The sequence below is a fragment of the Rhinoderma darwinii genome, chromosome 8 (assembly GCF_050947455.1).
Source record: "Rhinoderma darwinii isolate aRhiDar2 chromosome 8, aRhiDar2.hap1, whole genome shotgun sequence".
Taxonomy (NCBI): Eukaryota; Metazoa; Chordata; class Amphibia; order Anura; family Rhinodermatidae; genus Rhinoderma; species Rhinoderma darwinii.
Window position 1 is genome coordinate 24,083,156 of NC_134694.1, and position 22,242 is coordinate 24,105,397.

Genomic DNA, 22,242 nt, shown 5'->3' on the forward strand with positions numbered 1-22,242 from the left:
TGCATTTGTTCTCACTATTTTTTTCAGGATAATATATATATATATATATATATATATATATATATATATATAAATCCTAATTTGCAGCAACAACATTAATTCAGTTTGATGTAGAAAAATTATGAAAATTATAAGAATAGTAACAAAACTTTCAACCTTATGCTAGCTGTATATTTGGCACCTCGTTTATACAGTTAAAAAAAAGGCTGCAACATTGATAAAATGGAAAAAAAATTAAAATAAGTGTCAAAGCAGTCTGTCAAAATAATACAGCATACTGGTAATAAAACAATGCTTTATATTGCCATCTCTCCAAATGCTCTGCGCAAAGGCTCTTTCTTTACAGCTGCTCCCACGGGATAAAAAGCTGGATTTCGCAGAGCCAGGAAACTCTCCCCTCTTCTAGGCTGACTGCCTGAATTCCTCAAAAATTCACAAGCCAGAATTACTGATCCAACCACCATATAGAATATACATTTTTTTTTTTTAATTCATGGCTTCTTGCCAAGTTAGTTAACAGAACTGAAAACATGTAGCAGCAACACTACATTTGCACTGTATTATATTACCGCATTCCCAGCACAATGCCGTAACCCTTATACTGCCTGTAGGCTCATTTTCCCCTACCTTGATGTAACTGTGGACCAAACACCCCCCCCCCCCCCCCAGACTAACCTGCTCCTTAACCTACCTGCTGTATAATATTTAGCCTTATGTGATCTCTGACATTCTCCAGCTGAGAGCAGTCGTATAACTTGAATAATTATTGTTCTTGCTGTGCAAGCAAAATTAACAGTATAACTATCATGTAAATTTACAATTCTCAAGTTCTTCTAATAAATACATATTAAGCCTTTGGGCTTGGTCACATTAAATGGGACTTATTTTTATTTTTTTTATATTTGTTTGGGCGTGGGTTTTGTCTCCTTTTAAGGGGAGGGGTTGAATCCCCCATTCAACAATGAACAATATATCAATTATTTCTCAATATATCAATTATTATTTCTGTATAAAGATGTATAAAAAAAAAAAAGATGATTCAATATGCTCATGCTATATAGGTCAAATAAGCGAATGGAGTGGTCTGGGGAGCAGCTGCAGTATGTAAAGTTGAGGTCAGTGTGTGGGCACCATGAGTGATTGTTCACAAAAACAATCGGTAGGAGTATATACCCACACAAGCTTTACATGTGGAACATATCTTATGCTTTATCCACTGTGACATATAAAAAATACTGCATACTTACACAAAAAGATATAAAGCTAATAGCGCAACCATAACAAACAGACTGGAACCACCATTGATTTTGGAGTGACATTACGGAGATCTCATCTAGCTCCTTATGGACTCACTTTTTCACTACATTTTTATAATATAACGTAATGAAAAATTTCCTAGGGTTTTCCTACTTTCAACTCTATTGTAATGTGGCATTCATGGCCTGCTACAAGCCCAAACTGTACCTGTGCGTCCGTGTGGCGCTATCTACAGGGGGGGCCGTGTGGCGCTATCTACAGGGGGGGACGTGTGGCGCTATCTACAGGGGGGGACGTGTGGCGCTATCTACAGGGGGGGACGTGTGGCGCTATCTACAGGGGGGCCGTGTGGCGCTATCTACAGGGGGGCCGTGTGGCGCTATCTACAGGGGGCTGTGTGGCTCTGTCTACAGGGACAGTGGTGTAAGAGATGGATTCTTTCATTGATACCTATAATTGGTGTTTAGAACGGTCTATTTTACTGGTGGACTTGTAATATTGAAGTATTTAAAAAAGTAATTAAAACGAATTTAAAATAAGTTTTCTTATGCCCTTATTTATTAGTACGTTATGTTAGCGTTTACTGGGGGTATTACTTTTGGTCATCAGATTGCCCACCATTGATGGAGACTTGCCCTGCTCCCTAACTGCCCCACTCAGGAGATGCCAAGAATTAGAGGGAACATTGTTTGTAACCTCCATCAAATAGCCAAAGTGGAAAGCGGCTTCCAAGGGCCTCTCTCTCAGAAGGACCTGACATGTCCGTGCATGGAAGGAACGGTTAAAATGGAACCCCAAATTTAAGCATAATTTTTTATATCTCTATTTCAAACACATATCATGCACAGCCTCACAAAGCAGATGAAAAAAAATCACTTGAAAAAACAGCAAGACCTTGTCCGCTCCGCACCGAACAATTAATATGACCTGGCAGAGTCTCATTGTCCTGCATATCAATGGAATGCCCTTCCTTGTTGATTCAGACTTTGTGGTGCCTCGAGATGCCAGTAAAGTCATTGTTTGCCTGCCAGAAGAAAGTGAAATACTTGCACAATGCTTGCAATGTAAAAGAATAGACATGTACCTGTGAAAAAACAAAGTTTACATTGAACCACAAGTGTTAGAACAAGCAGCCAACCCTGTGAAGTTCTCAACTTTATGAAGTAATGGAAGAATAGTGGATTGCAATCCCAGTGGAGGTTTTGCATCAATGGAGCAAAGCCGATAGGGGCAAATTTACTGCTGTTCTAAATATAAAACGGAGAGAAAAAAGCCTGATATCACCAAAAGGAAAGGGCAAGTGAATGAGTCAAATGTTTTGATTTGCCAAATTGTCTACATGATATGGTAAAGCCAATTGTAAATGTAAAAAACAAATCCCTGTTTGCTTGTTAATGCCATTTGCACATGAGGAAAACTGTATAAAACTACTGAGAAGAGTGGAAAGCCAAAAAATAGGCAGCACTCCGTAGATTCAAGTGAAGGGTGGATTTTGTAATGAACTACTGGATACTTCTTACTCAACTTACAAAACTTCAATCCATTTTCAGATGGAAACCGACAGTCCGGAGGCTTCAACTGCTTTTCTGGTCAGCATTCAAAGCTGTAGAGACTTATTTTAGTAATAAACTCAGGAGACAAAACCAATTCATGTTTTATATAATGAATTTTGGATATTTTTAGCATCTTATTACTCAAATTGATTCACGTGAAAATATTCTGGATAATGTCTTTAAGCGGGAGATATAGAGCTGAGATACCAACAGCTGCAGGCCATAGGAAAACATAGAATTGTGTCAGAGTCTCAACAGTTATGAGATTTTGTATGTGTGACTGTTACATGACCAATATATCAATAAAAAGTATGAAAGTGTTACATGTCGTAACATAGAAGTCACGAAACCCAAGTGTGCAGCTCGACTATAATACAGAAGCAATCATACATCTTTCATTTATTAACATTGCTTCTATCTACATAACATGGTGCCATACGGAGGGAGTCACAATATGCTAGCATACGGCTCTGTACTACAGCACCATACCGGCTATGTGCCCTTATCCTGACCATGGCTACTAGGAGTAGAATTGGCAGAGGGATAAGGGCTCTGGTTGGAAAACAGGTGCCGTTTTTTTTGTTGTATATATATATATATATATATATATATATATATATTTATTTTATTAAGCAGTAGTGAAAACAAATTAAAAACTTGTACGGTTCTATTTTGTGACCACTCCTACTTCAAGGAGAAAAATCAGTTTGAATTGCTTTTGTCACAAGACACAACCTGTAGTTCAAGGTTGTCTGTATGTAACTAATTCTTCTAGCACGCCACACGCGCTCAGTGATCTCGTATATGTTCAAGGACCAAGTAGTGATCAACCAATTCAATACTGGTGATCAGCAGCTCAATAGTTGCACTGACTGACTGTATCCACACGGATATCACAATTATTACAAAATGCTTTAAACTCCTATAAATGTTACCCAGAACTGTGGGGATTACACTTTGATTCTCAGCAAACACAGGGCTTGTAATTTAAATATTTCCAGCAGCCACCTTATTGAGGGTTAACTGGATCTTTATGTGTGTGACTATTGCCTGACCAGATTTATTTTATCAGTTATTGTATATAAATATTCTATCCTTGCTGTAATCTAAATCAACTCCCTATGTGCCAATTACCTGGCAAGCTAGCGCTTATACAAAGCAGAAAAACATAACTGCAGTGTAAAGCATGGGGGGAGACGAAGTGAAGGGCAGGAAATATGCAGCAACCTGAGCATCGTGTTCAATAAGACAGACAAAATGACAGTAGATTTAAGAGTCAGTTTATGAAAGAAGCAAGGAAATAGAAACTCACAGGACACCAACAGAAAAAAGGCCAAAGTGTCAGCAACAAGTTTCCACAAGAAATGGCTACCTGGCTTATGGGATTTGTCCAGCTCTGTAATAAGAATTGACCACTCCAACTCATACAGTGACAAGTGTAGGGGAGCTAGAGCCAATAATCATAGCTCTTGTAACTTCCCCAGTCGCGGTCCGTTGTCCTCACTCACCACTTGACGGCCGCGACCGCAGACCTCTGTGTTCTGGACAGCATGTCCCTCCATGTTCCCGGCCTTAAAGGGCCAGCATGCACACATGAAAATAATTACAAATTATCCCAAGTTCACCCTGGACTATAAAAAGGGCTATGCCTTTTCACTCCTTGCCTGAGCGTTGTTGTGTATTTCCATGTAAGCCTTAACAAATGGTCCCTTAGTCGTATCCTGTTCCCAGTGTTCCCGTGCCCTGCTACCTGTATCCCGCTTGTTCCTGTGCCTTTTGTAGTGTTGGAGTCACGTCTGTTGTCATACACCAGGTCTGGTGTCATCTGCCACGTGTGGCGTCATTTACCTTCAAGTTCCATCCGTGCCTAAGCCTCTGCTACTGTCTGGACTATTACAGGTACTCTTGTGCTAGGACTTTGCATAGAGACTTTGTAGACGGTTTGGCCAGCTGCTATTCCGCTACGGCGGTGCGGCCTAGTGGGTCCACATACCCACGGATCGTGACAGCTCGGATCTAATAGAGCCGATAATAAAAAAAAAAAAGCCAACAATACTAAAAAATAAATAGCAGGTGAAAATAATAGTTAAGACTTCAAATGAAGAGAACCCGGTTTTAGACTTTATCTAACCATTGCAGGTCCGGCCTCACAAACCCTTGGCAACAACAGCTGCAGGTGAAATGTTATATTACATGCTGGTCATGCTTTGTTAGCGGCCCCTGTGTGGGGACCCCTTTTAAGACGTCCATGTGTCCTAATGGGACATATAGAAAGGTGCTGTCTAGGAGAGACAGGTACGGTTATTAAAAAAAAGACCATTCGTTAATTCATACAAAAAGGAGATGCTAATAAGATATTAATTATATTTCCACTTAAACATTTTCATCAATTCTGTATCTTCTCAAGACATTACTCAGGATATATATACCCTATATGCTAGAAAGATCAAGTCTTCCCTACCAGAGCTGTAAGGACTTACTGCAAACCAAGCCAAACTTGAAGTCAGCACATGCACTCTATACAAAAATCCATTCTTCTTTATTGTATTATAGCATTTCAATAAAATGTATTACAAATTAAAACTAAGGGTAACTATCATAAAGTATTCAATGATGCCTAACCAATGCCAGGAATGTTATGTTACGTTATGAGGATTTTGTTATGTTTTTGTTTTTTTAATTTAATGGACAGTTCATGTCACAGGCACACTGCTGTTGAGCCAAAAAAAAACAAAACAGAAAAACAAAAATGCCATACTAGGCAATAAAATCTGCCAAGGTAATTACCACATTTACATCTCTCATATTTAGAGAAACACATTTTGAAACAACCTGACACGGCATTCTGAGTTAATAGGAGGATGGTTAGGATCTCCCTCATTTGTCTGGAGCACAAAGATTCAACAAACATTGTCTCTCTGGAGGACCCATCACGACCATGCATTACATAGACAACCCAATGATTACAGTGCGGTAACACTGCAGAGGAATTAAACACTTGCTTAAAGGCGATGTAAATTTGAAGACTTTTTTTTTTTTTCCTTACTAAAATAGTTTAAAATGTATGTAGTGTTTAATGCAACTTTGTAATTGTTTTTTATTCAATTTTTGAGATACAGCTTCTAGGGTACATAGAAACTGTATCTTGCACTGAAACCCGAATCCGTCGGGTCAGCGGCACTGACGACTTCGGTGATGGTGGGTCTTGCGTGTCTTCAACGATTTACATAGCCTTTAAACACTTAAGTTGTTGTTCCAAACTTTAGCTTCAAAGAGAAAACAGGATATAACAGGATCAGGTTGGGTAAATACTTTCTATACCATGTATAGAAAAAAAAGCTATAATCTAGAGAATGCTGGTTACTTCTTGTCTGAAAATGTCCTTATTTAACCCTATTATTGCAATGTACACCAGAGTTTGAAGTGGTAAGGTAAGTATCAATAATCACTATCAGAATTTTAAGGTGTGTTTTGCTGACAGATATAACACTCCGCTAGTCTTTACAGAATGAAAATAAAGGTCAAGTGCTAATTTCATAGAACTGGTTATGATATTGTTGTTGGAAAATCTCATTCAAAGTCATCTTCTGACATGTAATATACAAATTTTAAGAGATGACATGCAGTATCTCTGACCATAAAAGTTAGGGCACTAAGGCTCCAACACTGATCCCAATAAATGTCCCCTTCGAACAGATCTATGAAACATTTTAGAATAAGACTTTCAGTGGACTTCCCTAAAGCTGGCCATACACTAAGGAGAAGTCGCCTGAACTTGCCAACATCGAAGAGACTGGAGGGGGCTTGCCAACTTTTCCCTGACGGCAGATGTCACTGTAGAGAGGAATCAGGCATACTTGATTTCAACATGCCCAATCACTTGTTCCCAAGAGAGATAAACTGCTGCCAAGACCGTTCAGCTGCATTCAAGTGAATGGGACTATGTTACATTTCCCTGCAAACAGGGCAGACAGGAGCGCTGCTGTGAAGGGAAAATTTGTGCAGGAGCCATAGTGCTCAACTAGAGATACAACCCCTTCACTCTGAAGAAAGGAAGGGGAGGGGGCAGTCAGACCCCCCCCCCCCACAGATCAGGAATTTCTGGCATAACCCAACTATGTGCTCTCACTTCTAATATTGGGAAAACCCTTTTAGCATAAGAAATGATGGTGACTACAATAGACAAATTCAGTATATACCGCAGGCCTTTCATTCAGGGTAGATAGAAGGAGCTTCGTTTTATGCTTCCAAAATATTGAAATCTAGTGTTTGTCACATACATGTAAATCAACTTTACTGTATATTTAATTATTCTGTCCAGTAATGACCCATGCATGGAGTTTTTACTTTATTGGGTACATGGCCTAAATATATTATACAATATTGTTATTTTTATTATATACATTTTTATTCTTGGAGAAGTGACTAGAAGTACCATAAGTCTGGGCTGTCAATGCCTGGGAAAAAAAATGCTTCTCCCTTTCCTAATGAGTAGGGTACTTCTCTGGAAACTTGACTCCTGGAGACAAACTATAGTAAGTAAAACTTAATAGCTGTACCTTCCAGCTAATTTCTGGACTTAGAAAATGGAAACGCAGCTGTGTTTCAGGCTTTTGCCATTTCACCAAAGTTTTAATAACATTTTATATAGCATAAAAACAACTTGGCACATCCAAACTGAATTTATATGGTCAATGACATAACAGAGGTAACAGAACTGCCTACTCTTATGAATGAAGTGTAATTTAACTTCCAGTCCTGCCCTCTTGGTGCCCATTAAAAAAAACATTAGATCAATACAAATCTAAAGATCTTCAGGATTATGAGAATAAAACTTATTTTATATAGAATAAGGCATGCTAGAACTGTGATAGTTTATGTGATCCAATTCAGTCACTTCCTATCTTGAGGTTCAGGACTATAGGAACTGTGGTATCTATTTACAGGGAGTATGGTCATGGGTATTGAAGTAGGAGCACTTCATCGGGTTTCTACAGTCTTGGAGAACCCCTATATACGCTTAGATCTTTTGTCCTAATTATTAATAAAGCACAGCAATCCCTTAGAAATTAGATGCAAATTTCTTGAGCTATACAGTAGAACCCCATACACTTTTGTGGGTGATTTATTATAGATCAGTGCAACTCGAAGGTTGTCCCGGGCCTAAATATGGCCTTGTCAGCTGCTTTAGAATGTGATCTATTCCCAGTTTACAACCTTTTTATATGTGTAGAGGGTGTGAGATACCATATAGACATATTCTATATAATGTATGGGATTGTTTATAAACATGGCAGACATTACACAAGCAAATGAAAACAAGCAATACAAACAAAATTAAAAAAATACAAACATTGAGAAGTCTGTGTAAACAGCAAAAAGTATTCTATTCTACTTTTCTAAATACTATGTTTATCCTAATGAAGCGCTATACCTTGATCATTTCTCAATTCTTACTGCCATCAAATGTGAAGATATATTCAACATAAAAGACCATGCATAAATATGCACCATGTATGAACTGTTCTGCTACGTAGTAAAGAAACATGACACTTACCCACTTATGCCTGGAGCAGCAGGGTAAGGTCAGCACGTGTGTTTATCCCAATGGCCACATTGTCTTCCTCTTGATGCTTTTAAGTGAAGGTTCTTCAGCTGATGTTGTAGGCCAGGTTGAACCTCTTCGGGTTCAGGAGCACAATCCTCTAGGCAGTCCAAACACAAGATTGTTTTTCTTGATTTATTTTGTTTACACAAGTCTCAATAGCACCTAAAAGGTTAGGGGGGACAAAAAAAAGCAAATTTTAAAATTCTTTCCTACACTTCACAACATGACTTTAATATCTAGTTAGAGATGCCCTCTGCTAGGTCTAGGCAACCCATGGAAGAGCATATGCTTGCTGATATGTTTTCGTTGAGACTTTGCTTGGGTAGTAACCTGAGCTGGACAGCTTCGGTGAGGAAGGGGATATGACGTCTGTGTACTTGAAATGTAACTCTGTCTCTTCTGCTAATGCAGACGGTTAACCCATCAATCAGGCTACATTATGGCAGAATTCCAAGAGACCTCATAAAAAAAACACTTTCGTTGTGAAACTGATTTCATGGAAGTCCTTTGCAGTGAGATACAATGACAACTCATTTTTAGTACGTCATGAATGTTTGCTGGTAAGAACAAGAAATTCATTTTACCATTGACTAAAATGGCTTGATTGTGCAAATGCCATGAATCCACTGAATAGGCACTGGTTATATAATTGCTCATTACAAGACAGTGTCCCTTCTTGTGCTAGTTATTTCACTGAGAAAACGCAGAGAAATATCATTCCTTCTTAAAAAGAGAATATTCAATGTACAGATACAATTTCAGTAACTAATGCATGAAGTTCTAGTTTTCCTTAATTTTAAACACCTTTAAGATTAAAGTATTGCAGAATATATACATTGTACCTAATATTTATTCTACTATTTTACTACTAAATATTCATCACATAATACACACACTTGACGTTCAGCACATGTTAAAACCACTGGCTGGGACGCTGCCACAACAATTTAATATCTGCAGATTACCCTCCAAACAGGTTAATTCAAGCATACAGACTGATAAAATAGGGAATGTTCAGAGAGGTGAAGAAAGGTTTAGAACAGAACACTTTATATTAAAACAAAAGAAAGGAAAAAAAAAAAAAAAAAGAGACAAGACATGAAAAATGGAATCCAATACTACACTATGAGATTGTTAAAAAGGCTAGAAAAACGCCAGACACTTTGAGCATAAGAAATAACTTTGATTATTTAAAATCAATTATGCCTCTTATTGCCAATAATATATAAATTACTGCAGTTTTTTTCAGGCAGAAATTCTGCATCAAAATTCCGTTAGGAAGTTTGAGGCAGATTTTCCTCTCCCTGCACGCTGATTTTCGCGGTGTTTTTCGCCCGCGGCAATTGAGCACCACGGGCATAAAACGCCGCGAAATACGCTTTCTCTGCCTCCCATTGTTGTCAATGGGAGGTCAGAGGCGTAAACGCCCGAAGACAGGGCATGTCGCTTCTTTCTCCCACGAGCCAGTTTCCTCATCCAAGAACTGTGTGTGAACATAGCCTAATAGAATTTATTCATTATATTAGGTTATAAAAATCTGTTCATGATAGAAACTGCAGCTGCTTTGCTCAGTCTCAGGAGGGTCAGCTGCTTGTCTACTTATTTCTAACCCTGTATAACATGTAATGAAGCATATACAGGATCTCATCACTCACTGTGCTACATTATTAATACAAGGATTTATAACCACTCTAATGGGTGAACGAAGCTCGGTCTGGGAGAAGCTGGATGTAAAACCCATAGGTCAGGTCAGGATTGGTCAATGCAACATGACTGACAAGAGAGCAGTGAAGAGAAAAGTACAGTGCTTGGGACACAAGGGTGTGGAGCCTGACCAAATACGAGCTATGGGAATAATCTAGTCGTGGACATGGCACACAGAGTTCAATAGGCCTACCAGTGAAAAGCTAAAATGATGCAACAGACAGTAAATATGAGGTTAGACAGGTCCTTGTGGGAATCATTTAAGATGAGGCCCTACAGGAATAGTGCTGCCATCAGAAATGATTTGTTTTGGCCCCTGCACACAATGTATCAAAATCAAAGACGTGACTGTCCTACAACTTTTATTTTACATCCTTTCCTAATTAGTCAATATAGCGTAGTGCAGGAAGGTTGTAGCAGTTTACACACATTATAATACTATGAATCTATGAGCACTCCAATCTGGTAATAGCTGCAGGTCACCAAGTTAGAACAAACCCAACTAACTATTATCTACAGGTCACTTTAAAGAGGCTCTGTCACCACATTATAAGTGCCCTATCTCCTACATAAGGAGATCGGCGCTATAATGTAGGTGACAGCAGTGCTTTTTATTTAAAAAAAAACGATTGTTTTCACCACTTTATTAGCGATTCTAGATTTATGCTAATGAGATTCTCAATGGACAACTGGGCGTGTTTTACTATTGACCAAGTGGGCGTTGTACAGAGGAGTGTATGACGCTGACCAATCAGCGTCATACACTTCTCTCCATTCATTTAATCAGCGCATAGGGATCCTTTTAGATCTCTATGTGCTGTCTTATACTAACACATTAACGATACTGAAGTGTTTAGACAGTGAATAGACATTCCACGGGATGTCTATTCACAATCTCTGCACTTCGTTAAGGTTTCTGTGGTAGTTACAGCAGAGCAAGCGTAATCTCGCGAGATTACGCTGTAGATGACAGGTTACAATGAGAACGAAGTGCAGAGATTGTGAATAGACATCCCGTGGAATGTCTATTCACTGTCTAAACACTTTAGTATCGTTAATGTGTTAGTATAAGACAGCACATAGAGATCTAAAAGGATCCCTATGCGCTGATTAAATGAATGGAGAGAAGTGTATGACGCTGATTGGTCAGCGTCATACACTCCTCTGTACAACGCCCACATGGTCTAAAGTAAAAACACGCCCACTTGGGCATTAAGCAACTCATTAGCATGAAATCTAAAATCGCTAATAAAGTGGTGAAAACAGATAGTTTTTTTTTAAATAAAAAGCACTGCTGTCACCTACATTATAGCGCCGATTTCCTTATATAGGAGATAGGGCACTTATAATGTGGTGACAGAGCCTCTTTAAAGAGGTGGTCTCACCACAGCCTCCTCTGTCAATAAGCCCTATTAGGGTATTAGGACAACATACGGGGGGGGCGAGTTGCCCGCTTGGAATCCCCCTATATGTGCAAGAATGGAGTGCCGCTCTGTCTAGGAGAGAACCCCTTTAAGGCCATTGCTTTAAATATATCAAAATATCACAGCAAGATCTGGGTGCATTTTCAGCAAGCTCAAAAGTCATATAAAGTGATGACAAATATTCTATCAGGCACTTAACAGTATAATACAGGGGAGCTGAACGGGGGGGGGGGGGGGTTATCTACAGGTGCTTGTCCTGTTTATGGACTTGATCTTTATTACATTTCCTGTACGTACAGCTTTCCCTACCCACATAAGAAGTTTTTCCCTAGTCTATTTCAGCATGTTTGCGCTGAGCTGAATTGCCAAGTCATAGTGTAAAATATATGTGACACACTATGAATACAGGCTTGCCCAAGATCTGAATACAACACACCTGCGGCTACAGAAACGTGTTCAGACCTCCCTGCTTTATTATTCTGTTCTGTCATACATAACACATCACCCTAGCAATTACACCAAAGAAGAGAGTTACAGATTTAATCTGATGACAATGACAAAAGCTTTACGACACATGAACTATCTAGGACAAAGTTTAGCAAGTTACTCAGTTGCCTCAGTTTGTCACACAAAGTTGTCATATATGTTGTCATATATGGCTAAAGGCCCTATTACACTGGCCGATAAATCGGCCGATGCAGCGAGCACAGATGAAGGAGACATTGTTGATCGGTGCTCATTTGCTCCTGTCACCAGGAGCTATGCATGGAGTCTAGCGGTCGTTACTCCGATCGCTCGTCTACATAAGTTATGATCATGTTGGCAGCCTATCTCCCTGTTTACATAGGGAGGTGGGCTGCCGACAACGATAATTTTGTACTTATTTAAAACGATACGATCAGCAGATGATCGAGGGCTTTCTCGTTCATCTGCTGATCGCTGCCCTGTTTACACCGGGCAATTATTGGCAATGAGCATTCTATGAAAGCTTGTCAGCCCGATAATCACCCAGTGTAAAACCCCCTTTAGTTCACATCTATGTTGGAGGCTCTGTTAAAGATTCCGTCAAAAATGCTGGAAAATGCTACGGAAACCCAACAGAACCCATAAAGTCAATGGATTCCGTTGCGCGCCAGTGGTGTCAGTAATGTGATTGAACCAGCCGGTGGCGGAACAGAACAATGGAAATGAATAACGTCGATGTGTACTTAGCCTTGAACATACTTTTCGTGTACCTGGTATGGAAGAATAGCCAATCCAGAAAAAGAAAATTTCGCAGAGTAAGGCTGCTTCCACATTAGCGTAATGCGGTAACAGTGCGGATTTGCTGCAGATTTTGCCTGAATTTAAGTTAAAACGAGAATTCGATCCAACTGGATTCAATTTAAATGGGTTTTCCCATAATCTTTATTTATCACCTATCCACCGATCGAGAGAATGCGCTTACATTGCCGTTCCTGCGAGCGATAGTGTGAACGCTTGTCTACCATTCCATTTATTTCTATAGGACTGCCAAGCGATCTTCGGCAGTCTCACAGAAATTAATGGAGCGGTGGCCGAGCATGCACACTACCGCTCCATTCCCATGGGGCTCCCAGGAACAGCAAGGTAAGCCTGTTCCGATGATCGGTGGGGGTCCCAGCGGGCGAACCACCATCGATCAGATATTTATCACCTATCCTGTTGATAGGTGATAAATATTGATTATGGGAAAACCGCTTTAAGGCCTTCCTTTATATATTTCTTCTGTTTAGATTCCTTTTCTGGTTTTAGATTAAAAAATACTAGCAAACTCTGCAGCAAAACTGCACTGTGTGAATAAGCCCTAAGGGTGGTTATACACACACACACACACACACACACACACACACACAAACAGCGTTTTTTGGGAAATAAAATAGCAGTTATTGATGCAGTCTTTTGAGCCAAAGCCAGAAATAGATCCAGCAGGAAAAAGTCTAAGTCAGTGCTTTTAATTCATAATAATTTTTTAATCCAATGGCTTTGGCTCAAAAAAACTGCATCAAAAACTGCAGTGGTAGTTTTCAAAAAAAGGCTGTGTGTGAGAGACCAATATAAACCTCCTGTAAGGCTGAGTTCACACGTGCCTGATACGCTGCGTAAAAGCACGCAGCGTATCCGCCCTGTGCGCCGCAGGGAATTCTGTGCGAAGAAACTGCACCAAACGGTGCTGCAGTTTTTCATCCGGAACATCCGCTGCAAAAAACTGTAGCACTTAGCTGGCCAGCCTCCTGGGATGACGTTTCATCCCATGTGGCCGCTGCAGCCAATCATAGACTATAGCGGCGGTCACATGGGATGAAGCGTCATCCCAGGAGGCCAGACCTCTGACGTCATCCCGGCCGGCCTCCTGGGATGCGGTTTCATCCCATGTGACCGCCGCTACAGCCTGTGATTGGCTGCAGCGGTCACATGGGATGAAACGTCATCCCAGGAGGCCGGCCTTGAGGAAGAAACATAAGCTCCTGCATAAATAGATTTTTTATTTTTTTTGCAGAGTTGCGGTTTTTGCAGCGGAATCGCTGCCTACCCACCGGAAAAGACGCCATAACTGCTATTTGTTGTGGGTTTTACCTCCCCGTTAAATACAATGGGGAAAACCTGCAACAAATAAGCAGCGTTTATGCAAATACAGTTGACATGCTGCGGAATAAAATTCTGCACCGCGGGTCAATTACTGGGCGTTTTTTCTGCTCAGTATTTACGCAGTGTGTGGATGAGATTTGTTTTATCTCATCCACTTTGCTGCTACTGTATTAGCTGTGGAATTTCCGCAACGAATTCTGTCGCGGAAAATCTGCAGTATTTACGCAACGTGTGAACTGACCCTAACTGTTGCAGTAGGAGCGAGGACATCTCAAGGAGGGATGTGTCTGTATAACAATGCAGATGTATAACCTGGGTAGAAAGCTGGGTGACCACAAATACAGTCACTAACAACCTGACATATAAGCATAGATCTTACCTGTAGTGGAAAAAAAAAAAGGTTCAGAAGAAAAAAATGCCCATTGTAGAAAATAATTTCTGCTGCTCGTGTTATCAAAAAGTTTAAATGCCCATTAATGGTTTTAAAAAGGATGTCTTTTTAGGACAATCCTTTTCCATATGCCATTTCAAGGGAATCTGTCACCATGTTTATGCTGCCCTATCCTGAGGGCAGCATAAAGTCGTGCACATACAGAGTTCTCAATATTCATGAGCTGCGGCTAGCCCGGTCTACCTGCTGCTGATTGCCAGCTTTTTCCCTATGCACAGTATGGGGAGAAACCTGACAATCAGCGGCCGATGGGCCGGGCTAGCAACAGCCCAAATATACGGGATGCATGAGTTTCTTTATAAAAACTAATGATCATTGACAAGTAATACAGCATTGGAATCAGGGTCCAAAGCCAGATAGGACAGCATGAACCTGGTGACAGATTCCCTTTAAGAGCATATGGAGTTAATAGGGCAAGAATATGAAGTGCATGGAAGTCCTATTGATCTCAATGGGTGAGCTTTCATTTCCCCTGCTGCAAAGATTACAAGTAAGGGATAGACAGTACCCAAAGGCAAAGAATTAGTAGTGTGCGTGGTGCAGGTCTTCACAAAGGCTACTTCAAACTGGCTCCCATCGCAGTATTAAAAGAAAGAAATAGTAGGCAGGATGCATGTCTTGGTGCAAATAGATTATAAATGTAATCCGGCTGTGCGACATTTCTGCTCAGCAGTCTCATTACTGGAGAAAGTCTGCCGAGCTGAAATGTTGCACAACTGGATTCAATTTAGAATATATTTGCATCAAAACATGAGTGCTGTCTACGATTTCTTCCCCATGTTGATTCTGCAGCAAAGTTTAGTCAACATAGGGGCTTTCCAAAGGGGTCTACTCTATTAGCGATGCTCTGAAGTATACTGTACTTTGGACTCCATACCACTAAGACAATAACAATCTGGTTCTAATAAAAATCACACATATTATAAAAACAGTAAAAGTAAAACAGTAAAAGAAACAAAAACCCATAAGAAGTGCAATGTTAGGGTATGTTCACACAGCCTATTTTCAAACTGTAAACGCCCCGAAAAAACTGCTAAAAATGCGGAGGCTGGACACCTCCAAACATCTGCCCATTCCCATTCAATGGAATAGTGGCGTTTCTTTCCCACGGGGCGTTAAAAAAAGAAGAAGTGCATGTCACTTCTTGAGCCATTTTTCATTGACTCAATAGAAAAACAGCTGAAAAAAACGCATCAAAAATAGTTTGATGCTTAAAAAACGGCTGAAAATCAGAGGCGGTTTGCCCTTGAAACCAGCTCCGTATTTTACAGCAGTTTTTTGTTTAGCGTGTGAACAAACTCCAACAGTTTTTCTAAATGACTTGTATTGCCGTTTCTGCTTCTAACTTCAGCACGGACTGTGTATAGTCCATGCCGACGGCGGCTCATAACTCTGTATTAGTAGACAGAGTGTCTTGCTTGCCTCCATGGCTCCTGTATCCATAACAGCCGCCAGCGCTGTATGATCATTCTACATTCATTTTACATTCTACAGCGCTGGCGGCCATTCTGGAGGTGGGAGCTATGGAGACAGAGCAGGTCAGCACGGACTATACAGTTTTTCTAGCTAACTTCAGTATAACTGGAGGTATACTGGGGCTGCTACCTTCAGAGAAGGTACTGTCCAGTCGGGACAACCCCTTTGAGTGTATTATTACATAATTGACATATTACAAGATCAGTTTGATTGGATTACCCCCGTAATGAATGAAGAAATATTCCAAGACTAGTCATACCTGGTTACTACCATATACAAGAAATCATGTGGCCATCCATACCAGGCTCTTCATAATATGTGCTACACTCATAAAAAGTGGAGTGTTTTATAAAGGGGAGAACCACTTTAAAAAAAAATAAAAAAATAAAAAATATAATAATTATTGACGACTGCGACGTGCTTACCCAGCAAATAGGCTTCTCAATGTTAGGTTATTATAGACCTCAGTGCAGCTGCTCTCCACTAATATTCAGGATGCAAAAAAAATTAAAAACAAAATCAATGTGACCTGTCAGGCTGGGTTTACACGGTGCAATTTTGTCGCAATTCATCAACCAAAACAAAAAATGCACATTAAAACCGCAAAAAAAAATAACAACCAGCCTCACACTGCGCAAAGAATGGAAAGGGGAGCAATCAAACAGCAACGATTACTGGCAATAGAAATTTAGCTAGTCTTGCTCCGAGGTGGACCCTTCTCCACTGGAATACCAATGTTTTATTGCTCTCAGTCCTATGGCCTAACAACGATCCAAAAGATTTTCACATGCCACACAACTTTAAAACCCATGGACAAACTTCCATCTGGCTGCTTGTTGTAATTTACTACTGGTTATATGCTGTGAAATCCTCTCGGAAAACCATAGGCTGCAGGAATTATCACTCCCCAGCGTGACCGGCAGCTGCACTGGGACGACACTGAGATGACACCAGACACAGCAAGCACCAAACTCGGCTGAATGTCTTGTATATAACTCACAAAACATCTGTCCTACTTAATAAAACAGTTAAAAATAAAAAAAAACATTCACAACCTCTAATGTAATATGAGATTGTCTGAGTTGAGAGGAAATCGAGAATACCAGTCTAACCACAGGTAGGATAGAAGACTAAATGAATGCATTACTGGTAGGGGTCTCTGAATTCCCCTCATTCACAGGTTTTCTAGGCCTTTGACATAGCGAGAGAGTTAACTCATTCTGTGACTCGCAGTCCGATATCCAGGGCATTGATATTCCTATACACAAAAGAAGTTCTACTGTAGCTGGACAAGAACTACACAAAAAAATGAGATAATAGTCGATAGACAGAAAAAAACGTACCTATGTTTAGACATGTCGGATTTGTTATGGGCAATTCAATGTGGCTAATCTGAGCATGGAAACCCGCCATCACTTATTCACAAGCAATTTAAATCTGCAAGAAAAAGTTTCACCACGTCTGCACAGAGACGCAGACATTCCATTGAAGTCCCGGAGACCGTTTTAATGCGGATTTCGACACGGAATCCGTGTGAAATTAGTAATTAGAAACTAGCAGTTGCACGCGACCGAGTGCCACTCGGGCCGGTTTTCACAGACCCATTCATTTGAGCGGGTGAATCAGGTCCGTGAAAACAGGCCCGATACTCCGATCCGTGAAAAGATAGGACGTGTCTTATCTTTCCACGGATCACTGACGGGACACGGTCGGCGAACACGGACTTGTGTATGAGGCATTAGGGGTTTTATTCACTTAAAATATATTTTTAATAAATTATTTTTTGTGTGTGGAACCTGTTGGAATAAAAAGCAAAAAATAAATATCTATGGTAAATACATCCAGTAGATCTCCACCCCACCCTACCCTACCTATCAGGAAAATAGAATTTGTAACTCCCATAGAGTATGGTCACACGTAGCGTAAACACTGCAGAATTTCCGACCCAATTTTCTATAGCATTTCCGTACTTTTTTTTTTGATGATTTTTTCCACGACTAGGTGGATGAGATTTGTTTAAAACTCATTTCACTATGCTGGTACTAAAAATACGGTTGAAAATTCCTAAAGTTTTTTTTTCATAATGATCATTTATTACCTATCCACAGGACAGGTGATAAAGGTCTGATCGGTGTGGGTCCTAGCTGCCGGAGTTGCAGTTTTGATGGCGGTAAAACACAGTTTTATAAGATGCGTTTTTCAAATCAATTAAGAAGCACAACAAAACTGCAATTAAAACTCTGAAAAAAACCCACAAGAAAAACGCCCAGTGGAAACCCAGCCTTAGGCTATGTTCACACGGGGTATTTTGCCGAGTTTTTTGACGCGGAAACCGCGTCGCAAAACTCGGCAGAAACGGCCCGAGAACGCCTCCCATTGATTTCAATGGGAGGCGTCGGCGTCTTTTTCCCGCGAGCAGTAAAACTGACTTCAATGGGAGGCAGGAGAAAGCGTATTTCTCGCTGTTTTATGCCCGCGGCGCTCAATGGCCGCGGGCGAAAAACGGCGCGATGATTGCCGCGAAAATCGGCGTGCAGGTAGAGGAATATCTGCCTCAAAGTTCCAAACGGAATTTTGAGGCAGATATTCCTCCCCCAAAATACTCTGTGTGAACATAGCCTTACTAGTAAGGGCTCATTCTGTGTTTGAACAGGCAGAGTTAGCACCACAGCATGCAGAACTTACAAAGCCCTTGATGCTTCTACATGTCTTTATGTATTAGAGTATGTTCACACGCAGTGGTTTCAGACGTAATTCGGACCGTTTACACCTCGAATTACGCCTGAAAAAACGGCACCATTACGTCTCCAAACATCTGCCCATTGGTTGCAATGGGATTTACAGTGTTCTGTTCCCACGAGGCGAAATTTTACGCATCGTTGTCAAAATACGGCACGTAAAATATCGCCGCGTCAAAAGAAGTGCAGGTAATTTCTTGGGACGTTTTTCATTGACGCCATTGAAAAACAGCTCCAAAAACGGCCGCATAATACGCTGTGAAAAACGCGAGTTGCTACAAAAACATCTGAAAATCAGGAGTTGTTTTCGCTTGAAAACAGCTCCGTATTTTCAGACGTATTTTGCTAAGCGTGTGAACATACCCTTAGGGGGATTTTAACAACATTTCCACGTAAGATTTGTGGTGTAGAAAAGTCAAACAAATTTGTATAATCTTACTCCAGCATGTTTACCACTTAGGTTTTCTATTCGACCTGAACACCTTGTCTTCTCCCAAAAAAGGAAATAAAAAAGGAATAAAAAGTGATCAAAAAGTCATATGTACCCCAAAATGGCAACAATAAAAATCAAAGCTCATCCTGCAAAAAACAAACCTTTGGACCGATTTAAATTGACAGAAAAATAAGTTATGGCGAGACAATGATTATTATTATTTTTTAAACAAACTTTTAATTTTGTATAAAGTAGTAAAAAAACAAAACAAAAAACTACTATATAAATTTGGCATTGTACTGACCAGCAGAATAAAGTTAAAGGGGTTGTCCAACTTCTGACAACTGATGATCTATCCACCGGATAGGTCATCAGTATGTCATCGGTGCAGGTCCGACACCCGGACCCCGCACCGATAAGCTGCTTCGGTGGCCTGCGGGCAACAGATGTTGCGGCACATAATGCTATGTACGAAGCCCGGTAGTAGTCGGCTTGTACGTAGCACAGCGGCCGTGCTGCATAACAACTGCAGGTCTGCTCATATTCACTTGAATGGGAGCAGAGCTGCAGTACTGCAGCTGGGCCGCTATTCCGTGGCCGGAGCTAACTGCTTCTGGCTTGTACGTCCGGTGCACGGACGCACCGGACTAGCTGATCTGTGCGGGGCCCGGGTGCCGGACCCCCACAGATAATTGTACTTATGACCTATCCGGTGGATAGGTCATCAGAAGCTGGAAAACCCCTTCAACATGTCATTTTAATCGCTGTAAAATCAAAACCCAATGCGATTTGTTATGGCAGCACCCCTATGTGCTATAAATGACATGTTACTTTTATTCTCTGGGTCGTTACAATGACAGAAATACCAAATTTACATATATTTTAAACATTTGTTTTTAGATCACCACATTCTAAGGCTTTGTTCACATCTACGTTGAAGGCTCCGTTAGGGGCCTCCGCCGCAGATCCGGCCGAGTTTAAAGAAGACAATAGCACAGCATTCTGCGCTATTGTCTCCAGTAAAACGATCGACAACTCAACGGAAAAGGCGATGGAACCTATTAAAGTCAACTGGTTCCGTCGGCAGCATGTGGGGTCCGTGGTGCAACTTAACCATTGCTTCCATTATTCCCTTGTTCTGCTCCTCTGACGGAGCAGAACAACAGAATAGTCCGACCCAGGTGTGAACAGGGCCGAAGAGTAAAATAAAGAAATGTTATGGCTATCAACTGAGCTTCTTGAGGACTAGCTTTTTACAGGACAAATTTTTATATTTTTTTAAAAATTTTGTGCAGTTAGTTTAATTTCTTGAACGCTCAGACAACCACTTTAATATACAAATTTAGGTTCACCTTTAATTTCTTAACTGTACCAAATATAAAAGAGTGACTTCTGGACGATAAAGAGTATGTGCTATTCTTTATCTATACAATACAAAAATAAATTTCCAAAGAAGCAGAATGCATAATAACTTGTCCATATAAAATAATTACTGCTTGCCCTGTGTATTCTCCATTACAACCAGCAATGTACTGACTAGTTAAGAATCTGACTACTACAATATGCAATCTGTTTGTGTAACTGAATTGAACTTGTCTCTTATCTTTTGGCAAGCTGTATACAAACGCAGCCCCCTCCAGACATCCTTCATAAAGAAGCCAACATAAGTTTATCCACAGATGGGCTCAGTCTCGGATTCTGCAATGACACAAGAAACACTGACACTCGATGCCAAAGCTTGAGTGATAACTTTGTCTTGTTGTGGTCCAATGTGACCGTGCTACTTCCTGACATCTAACATGACACCAATCTGGACGAGATCCTTGGCTGTCTGTACAACTGACTTCCTGCCTAGTCCCTGGAAGTGATATTCAGGATGTGATGGGTCAACTGTCCTGACCCGATGCAATGCAATAATCAGCCGAGTACAGACATGAGCCATTCCCTTAAATTAACTCCATGGGTTGATTTAAATATTAAAGAGCTAAAAAAAAAAATTTGGACGAGTTTGACGCGGAAACCGCGCCGCAAAACGCGACAAAAAATGGTCGAAAATGCCTCCCATTGATTTCAATGGGAGGCGGTTTTTCCTGCGAGCCGTATCTTCGGGCATTTATGCCTCTGACCTCCCATTGACATCAATGGGAGGCAGAGAAAGCGTATTTCGTGGCGTTTTATGCTCGCAGCGCTTAACGCCGCGAAAATCGTCGTGCAGGCAGAGGAAAATCTGCCTCAAATTTTCCTCCTGCAAAAAACTCTGTATGAACCCAGCCTAAGAGGTTGTAGAGAAGAACTCAGAATCGCTAATGGGGTGTAAGAAAATGGGTTTTCTAAACTGAACAACCCCTTTAAAGAGGATCTGTTCCCAGATTGCACAGTACAAGCTGCATTTATTATTAAATAGATCTTTGCTCATTTTAATATCAGATGGGAAAACCGAGAAAGGATTATACTGCTATTCTGACACAGATTAAGTACACCAGCTTCATCAGGTCTAAGAAATCTATTTAATTACATATGCAATTTGTATCGTAAAATCTTGTAACAGACCCTCTGAACAGCGGTTTGTGAATTAGATGGAAATTGACAAAGTTACAGTTGTCGTAAATGCGATTTTGGTTACATTGCACTATGATGGAATAAAGAAAAGACATCACATGGGAGGACAACTGAGGACCGTAGCTTACACAGTAAGCTCATTCATTTGGGCAGGATTGTCTCTTCCTTGTGTATCATATGTGCGCATGAATTTTGTTGAAGTATGTAATTCTAAACTTTCAGAAAACTTCTGAGATGCCATAGTGACATGAAAAAAGGGAAGATCGGAGTATATATAAAATATAACTTTTACTGTATTTTCATATTATTTTTTTTAAAAGATATTAACATACACACATAGTGAATTCATGCCATAGTGACATGTCAGAAGTTTTGATCAGTGGGGGTCTGAGAACTGAGATGCTCACTGATTGATAAAACGTAGTCGCAGAA

General features: G+C 40.4%; 1 protein-coding gene across 2 annotated transcripts in view; it reads right to left on the minus strand.

The window, feature by feature from the left end:
* NEK6 (NIMA related kinase 6) overlaps positions 1-22,242 on the minus strand; it is a 184,523-nt gene that overhangs the window by 128,237 nt on the left and 34,044 nt on the right. For both annotated transcript variants that reach the window (XM_075834220.1, XM_075834221.1), the window contains exon 2: positions 8,368-8,580. The gene's annotated coding sequence lies outside the window, so the exon portion shown is untranslated. The remainder of the gene's footprint in view (positions 1-8,367; positions 8,581-22,242) is intronic.